Source organism: Nannospalax galili, unplaced genomic scaffold (genome assembly GCF_000622305.1).
Source record: "Nannospalax galili isolate Female #2095 unplaced genomic scaffold, S.galili_v1.0 scaffold15, whole genome shotgun sequence".
Classification (NCBI taxonomy): Eukaryota; Metazoa; Chordata; class Mammalia; order Rodentia; family Spalacidae; genus Nannospalax; species Nannospalax galili.
The window spans coordinates 2,425,064-2,432,504 of NW_008337322.1; positions in this window are offsets into that span (position 1 = coordinate 2,425,064).

The following is a 7,441-nucleotide window of genomic DNA, read 5'->3' on the forward strand; positions in this document are numbered from 1 at the left end:
TACCTGAGACATTGTCTCAAAAGCAAAATCAACAATATTGTCAATATTTTCCCTATGTTTAGCTTATCTAAATACTGAATTGAAATGTATCCTATAATAGTGAGTTTTAATTTGATACATTTGAGGTGGTGTTTTATGTATGCTGTGTAAGAAGTTCTCACAATTTTAAGCATAATGAAGATACTCCTTGATATTTCCATTGTTTTCTAAGTTCAGGTTTTATGATATATGCCTTTTAATACAAAATGGATTCGTGTCTATTCTGCCCCAGTTGATCCATAGTTTCCCTGTGAGCTGCTGCTTTTCAAACCTTCACTCATTCTCTTCCACTGGTTTTAAATGTTTCTTTTGTCACATAACAGATTCCCACATGCATTTGGGTTTAATTTGTGTTTTTATTCTGATATTTTCTGAACTGCTATGATATCACAGTGTTTTTAGGAATCTTGACAAATATCAGGACAATGTCTTCATCCTATCTCTTCCTTCGCTTTCCTTCTGGAGTATTCTTTGCCTTTGCTGCCTCCAAATGACTCTCAAAATAATTATTTCTAATTTTCTTTGCAATTGTCTTAACTTTATAGAACACTTTTGTTGAATCTGTCTGGTGCCGTTATCTTGTACCACTTTGCCTGCAGCGTGCACACTTTGTTAGCCTCCCTCTGTACACTTTTCAGTATTTGTTACTGTTTTCTAAAGTATCTTTTCTTCCTACTTCTCAGGTTCTCTGTTGGTGATGTAATGACAGGACAAAGAGATGGAAGACTATTTTAAGGTAAATCTTGTTTGGAACAAGGTTTCTGGTGTAATTCTAATAATTACAGGCTTGTTCTGCTTTACAGAAAATAAGGTTTCATCATTAGTTTTCAAAGGTCGCCTACTCTGCCATCTCTGCAGTCTGTTCTCTTTTTTTCTCAATTTGTTTTTATTGAATTTTTGTGTATTTCATATATAACATCTTAATCTACCTTAATCTTTATAAACCTGACCCCTGGCACCCTCCCGTAACCCTCCCCCCCATTGGAATTCACACATTCTGTCATTTGTGTTAAGGCCTATTGTGTCAGGTTAATGTCCCCAGACATCCCTCAGTGCATGGTCATCTACTGAGGTCTGCAGCCTGTCTTCATCAGGCAAAGGGGGGGCTCTTCCACTCATGTGTTGCTATGTGTTTCTGTCTAACATATATAAGTACTATAATTTTTACTGACTTTGTGATTAACTGCTGTATTCAAAGCATCATGGTTTAATCTGTTGAACACTGGACTCAGTAACACCCCAATATCCTGACATCATGAGTGTAAATCCCATTTAAAAAATTCTTATTCACTTACTTTTATTCTTTGTGCACTAATATTTACCTGTATGCATATGTATGCAACATGTATGTACAGTGCCTGCAGAGGCCAGAGAGGGCATTGGATCCCCTGAATATTGGACTACAGAAAGTTCCTAACCACCATGTGGGTGTTGGGAACAGAATGTGACTCTTTAGTGCTCTTAGCCTCTGAGCCTTCTCTCAGCCCCCAAATCCTGTATATTTTAAGGTGATAAATACACACTTTAAAAGTATTTCACTTTGTTTTGAATTCTGTATGTATGCATGACATCAGTCACCCAGCATGTTCCTTCCCAATGCATTGTGGTAAGTTACCCTAACTGTAAAATAAGTCGGACGTCTTTACCACCTGTGTAACATGGATGTTTCATGCGTCTGGATAGAGCATGTATGAAATCCGACAGGGAAGCAGGAAGAGGCTCACTGTCCCTGGTTGCAGGGGCTGGAATTCTGGCTTTTCCTTGTTCTCGTGCCTTTTGTTGAATTTGGTTTTGTTGCTTATGTAATTCCACCAAATTGTCTATTTCAGACTTTTTTTCACTGAATTTATTGGTGTAAAATTTTTCACAGCATAAATAAGTTTCAAGTTTTTGTTTGTCTTCTTTAGGTATTTTTGAGACAGAGCCTCATTACCCAATTTATAGGACTTTCTCTTTGGATAAGACTGACTTCATTTGGGGACAGCTGGCTTGTCTCCACCTTACAAATCCGGGGACTAAAGGTGTATACCGCCATGCCTGATGCCTGGCAATATTCCGTTTTTAATTGGAAGCTCACTCATAAACTGCTAATTTTACTTACTTTAAAATAAAAAATTTACATATTCCTCTCTCTCTCTCTCTCTCTCTCTCTCTCTCTCTCTCTCTCTCTATATCTTCCTTCCTCTCTCTCTCTCTCTCTCTCTCTCTCTCTCTCTCTCTCTCTCTCTCTGCCTTCCAGGCTAGTTTCTAAGGTTGGCCTTGAACTCAATATATTCTTGTTTCTACCTCTCCTTCTGGTGAGTGCCGGGGTTACAGGTGAGTTATCACCACACCTAGTTTATCCTGTGATTTTGTTTACTATTAGTTTAAACACATTTAATTTAGCTCGTAAATTTGTTTCATGAATACTTTCTGTTCATTTCTAAGTATTATTTTATTTGTATTTTTAGGTCACATGGAATTTAAACAGCCACGTATTCTTAGATACGTAGACTAAGTATTCAGTATTTAATAAGTATCTATTAAAATCATAGTTATGTAACCCCTACCAAAATTCCAAGTGCTATTCTTCATGGAAATTATAAAACAATCTAAAAAGTCAGCTAAGTAAAAGACACTGGATAGATAAGGCAATCCTGAGCAAATACAGCAACAGGAAATATCACCATGCCTGATTTCAAGTTACCTTGAAAAGCCATCGTGACTAAGCAGCTTTGCCCTGGAAAGCTGGTAGATCAACAGGGTAGAGTAAAGGATCCCCCACAGAAAGCAACATATCCACTTAGCTTCACTGATCCGCAAGGGTCAGAATTAATCATTGGTTTCTTTCTGATATTAGCATAGTGTTACATTTTAAGTATAGTCTGAAAATATCACTCAAATATCCTAATATTTTATCTAGTTTTGTTCTTCTATTCAAAAGGCAGGAACTAGCTATTATTTATTTTTCATATTCAGTAGTTAAATCATTTACAGTCTATCATGTCTACCACACTGTTGACCAGTTCCCTTGTATTCTGTTTTCTGTTCATTAAAGTCAACTTTTTATTTGAGCTTTCCTCAAAGACTGAACAATTAAATCTGTATTCTCTTAAGAGAAAACACAGCTGTCTTTCTTGCTTTCTGCAAACACTGGGTACAAAAACACCCACGGACAGAAATTTTCAACCGTCCTTGGACAATAACTCTCCATGTGCCTCTGTGTTCTACTGGAGGTAAAACTCCACTTCGCCCAATTGCAGTCTCTTTTTATCCAGCGCCTTTTCCCCCTGAACTTTAAAAAGTTTTGTATTTACCATTTTTAGTACTCTCAGCCTAGATATGTATTCCTTTTGGAGTATCTGTTATAACTTCATATAAAATTTCAATTGTTTGAATTTGACTTCAGTTTCTCCATTATAAAAAATTTCAGCTGAATGTTGTTTGTCTCGTCCTAGTTAATCTGTTCTTGAGCAGCTCCTGACTATAATAACTATTAGGGTCCCCCACTCCTATGAATTCATGACACTGAGAGTTTCATGCTGAAGGGAGAGGGAACCTGTGTGAACTCTTCTCACCACCAGGACTGAAGTCTTTTTCTGGGTGATAGTCTTTCTTCTGTTGGCTGACTAGCTCAGTATGGTTTGTACAAAGGGTGATGAAATCCTTATTTCCGTCTTTCTAATTGCTGTGTTCAGTCTAAGAGAACAGAGAGCTGGTATGAGTCTGGGCGCTTTTGGGCACTCTGATATTCAGGAAGGAATCCCAAAGAGCAGCATGGAGGGGATGATCTGCCTGTGCATTTCTCGTCCCCCTCTGTGACGTGGAGCTGGCATTGCTACCTGCACACCTGGACTCGTAATGTTAATGTGTTAAGAGATTCCCATCTTCTCTTTCTGTACCCATCTCTCTGGACTCTCTTCCAGTCTCATGGATGATATTATTTCCTTGCTGTTTCAAACCTGTCCTGCTGACTTCCTACCTCTGTCTTAGTTCAAGATTTAGTTCCTGCGTACCTGGACCACTGTGATGTCCTCAATGGCTTCTTCAGCTCATCTTACTCCAGTCTGATTTCACAGCACTCCAGTGCTTTCCATGGTGCCCATCTTTCACCTACAAGCCATTCAACATCTTCTAGTAGCTTCTAGGTTTTGTCATAGGGGTCAAAATATCCTATGTCTGCTTCCAGCCCAACTTCTTCAAGCCTCACTTGATCCATGATGTTCCAGACAGTCCTCCACCTGGGCCTGTACCGGTACTCAGTTATGTCTTCCTTGCTATTTGAAAGGAGACCGGGCCCGGTCTTAGTGGCTGACCTTCACTTACTCCCTGAAAGAACAACGACTCAAGGTTGCCGCTCTTCGCCACAGATTCTCCGACCTCAGTGTCCTGAATGCAGAGACTGTGACAACTTCCTGCCTAGGCTGCACTCAGTCGTCTCACTTCTGTTGATCCTAAAGTCAATTCTGTGAAGGCAGGAAGCTGTCTATTTCTCCCAAGTAATTGCTGGCGCATGGTAGGAAGGCTGAATAAATATTTTCTAAATTCATAAATAAATTATTAACTTATTAAAAGTCAGCAAACGGTTCACATTGAGGCTTGTAGGGCAAAAATAGCCGCTATTAATAAATTTGATTTCTAGAAAAATGTTTTTGCCAGGCAATTTTGAAATTTTTATGGAATTTTTATAAATTTCATACACTATATTTTGACTATATTTATGCCCCTTCCCTATATGCAACCCTTTTATAGCCCCCACTGTACTTCATGATTCTGTCATATATGGTGAAGCCTATCATGTCCATCCACTGGAGCCTGATTACCCTAACTAGTGTCATTCCCTTAAAGAAAACCACGTCTCCCTCTCCCAGGAGTTAGGAGTTTCTGATAGTTCCTTAGCTAAGTTTGGGACTTCTTAGCCACTTTCCCTCTTCTGTGCTGGGATTTTGTCTGGTTTAGGCATGCATGGGTCTTGTGCATGCTATTAACCTTGCTGTAAGTTCCCATGAGCAACTTCCCAGCTATCTGGAAAACTCTGTTCCTTTGTGATCATCCACCACCTCTGGCTCTTACATTCTTTCCACCATCTCTACAACCGTTCCTGAGACTTGGATGGAAGAAGTTTGATGTAAAGGTCCTATTCAGGGATAAGCGCTCAGGCTTATCCTCTGCACTTCGGTCAGTTGTGATTTTCTGGGTTAATCACCATCTGTTACATGAGGAAGATTCACTGAAGAGAATTGAGAGAATGGATGGAAGAAGTTTGATGTAAAGGTCCTATTCAGGGATAAGCGCTCTTCAGGCTTATCCTCTGCACTTCGGTCAGTTGTGATTTTCTCGGTTAATCACCATCTGTTACATGAGGAAGATTCACTGAAGAGAATTGAGAGACGCATTTATATTCTTTCTGTGCGGTTTCACTGTGTTCCCTGAGCCTTAGGTAGAGAGGTTGCACCCTTTACCTAAGTGTACCACATGTAGCTGGGCATCTCCCAGACACCTAATCACTGCATTTGACCATCTGTAGAACTCTGTAATAGCCTCCATCTGCTGTATAAAGAAGCTTCTTTGAGGAGTGGTGAGAGATACACATAAGGATACATATTTAGAATATAGTAAGAAATTGCATTGGTCTAGGGATGTGATGAAGTATGTTTTTCTCTAGGATCTGTGACTGCTCCAGCCACATGCACTTGGCAATGTTTACAGTTCCACACACGAGTTCCCTCCTATTGAGCTGGCCTTATGTCCAATGAGACAGCTGTTGATTACCTCCAAGAGAAAAGTGTCACTACTGGGCCAGTTGTCCTTGAGGTTAATAGACTTTCACCTGGATAGAATCATTGTTTGGTTTGTACCTTGGCAGTTTGCATTGTATCCTCTGCTATTGTGAGAGCTAGTCTTCGGGAAAGAGGCTTTCAGGTCAGTTACAGCTCAATTTCTGTAAATCCTATATCCAAAGAACATCCTGTCTTAAGAAATATGGTCTCATCATCATTGATACTGGGAGTGTTTCCATGAACTCTTTCTCTGGCTGCTTGTTATTGGTATATATAAAGACTGCCACTTTGCTGAAAGCGTTCATCATTTCTAGAAGTTTTTTTGCTGAACATTTTGAGATCACTTATGTATAATTTCATATCATTTGCAATTATGGGAATTTTGATCTCCTCTTTTCCAATTAGAACCACTTTAATTTCCCTCTTTTGTCTTATTGCTCTAGAGCAATAAGCTCTGTACTGAAAAGGAGTTGGGCTAGTGGACAGCCTTGTCTTGTTAATGATTTCAATGGGAATGCTTCAAATTTTTTCTCCATTTACAATGATGTTGGCTGTGGGTTTGCTGTATGTAGCCTTTTTCCAATTCATTCTAGAACATTTAGCATGAGTGGGTGGTGGATTTTGACAAAGGCCTATTCTGCATATATTGAGATAATCATGTGGTTTTTGTCTTTAAGTCAATTTATGTATTTATTATTTTTCTTTTATGGGTTTGAATGTATTGCCTGCATGTATGTACGTGCACCCATGTCATGCAATGCCCACAGAGGTCACAAGGAGACACTAAATCCCCTGGTACTGGGGTTATGGATGGTTGTTAGCCACCATTTGGGTGCTAGGAACTGAACTCAGGGCCTCTGCAAGAGCAGCCAAGGTTGTTAACTTGTGAACCATCTCTCCAACCACTTTAAATCAATTTAAATGATTTGTTTAATTTAGAGGCTTACATATAGTGAACCATCCCTGAATCTCAGGAATGAAGGCAACTTGTTCATTCTGGATGATCTTTTTGATGTGTGTTTATATGAGATTTGACTGTATTTCTTTGAGAATTTTTTTGCCTGGATTCATTAGGGATACGGACCCTTAGTTTTCCTTCTTGCTGTGGCTTTACCTAGTTTGGTATTAGAAAAATGCTGCCTTTATTGAAGGAATTTTGTTTTTAATAGCTTATTGAAGGAGTTTGCGAGTTCTCCCCATTTCTACCTTTTTGAATAGCTTAAATAGTATTGGTTGAAGATCTTTGAATTCAAGCCTGGGCTGCTTATAATTGAGAGGATTTTTATTAGTGTTTTGATTTCCTTATTTGCTATGGGTCTGTTTATATTGTTGATCTCTTCTTGGTTTAACTTTGTTGGTTCCATTAAATTTAGAAATTCATCCATTTCTTTTAGATTTTCTAATTTATTAGAGTATAATTTTAAAGCATTCCCTAATAGTCTTCTGTATCTTCTGGGTGCCTTTTGTAATTTTGCCTTTGTCTCTGATTTTGTTGATTTGGATTTGCTCTTTCTTTCTTTTGGTTAGCTGGTCTAAGGGTCTGCTGTCTTATTTATCTTTTCAAAGAGTCAGCTCTTAGATTCATTGATTCTTTAGATTGTTTTGTGGTTTCTAGTTCATTGATTTCTCTTATTTCTTCTCAT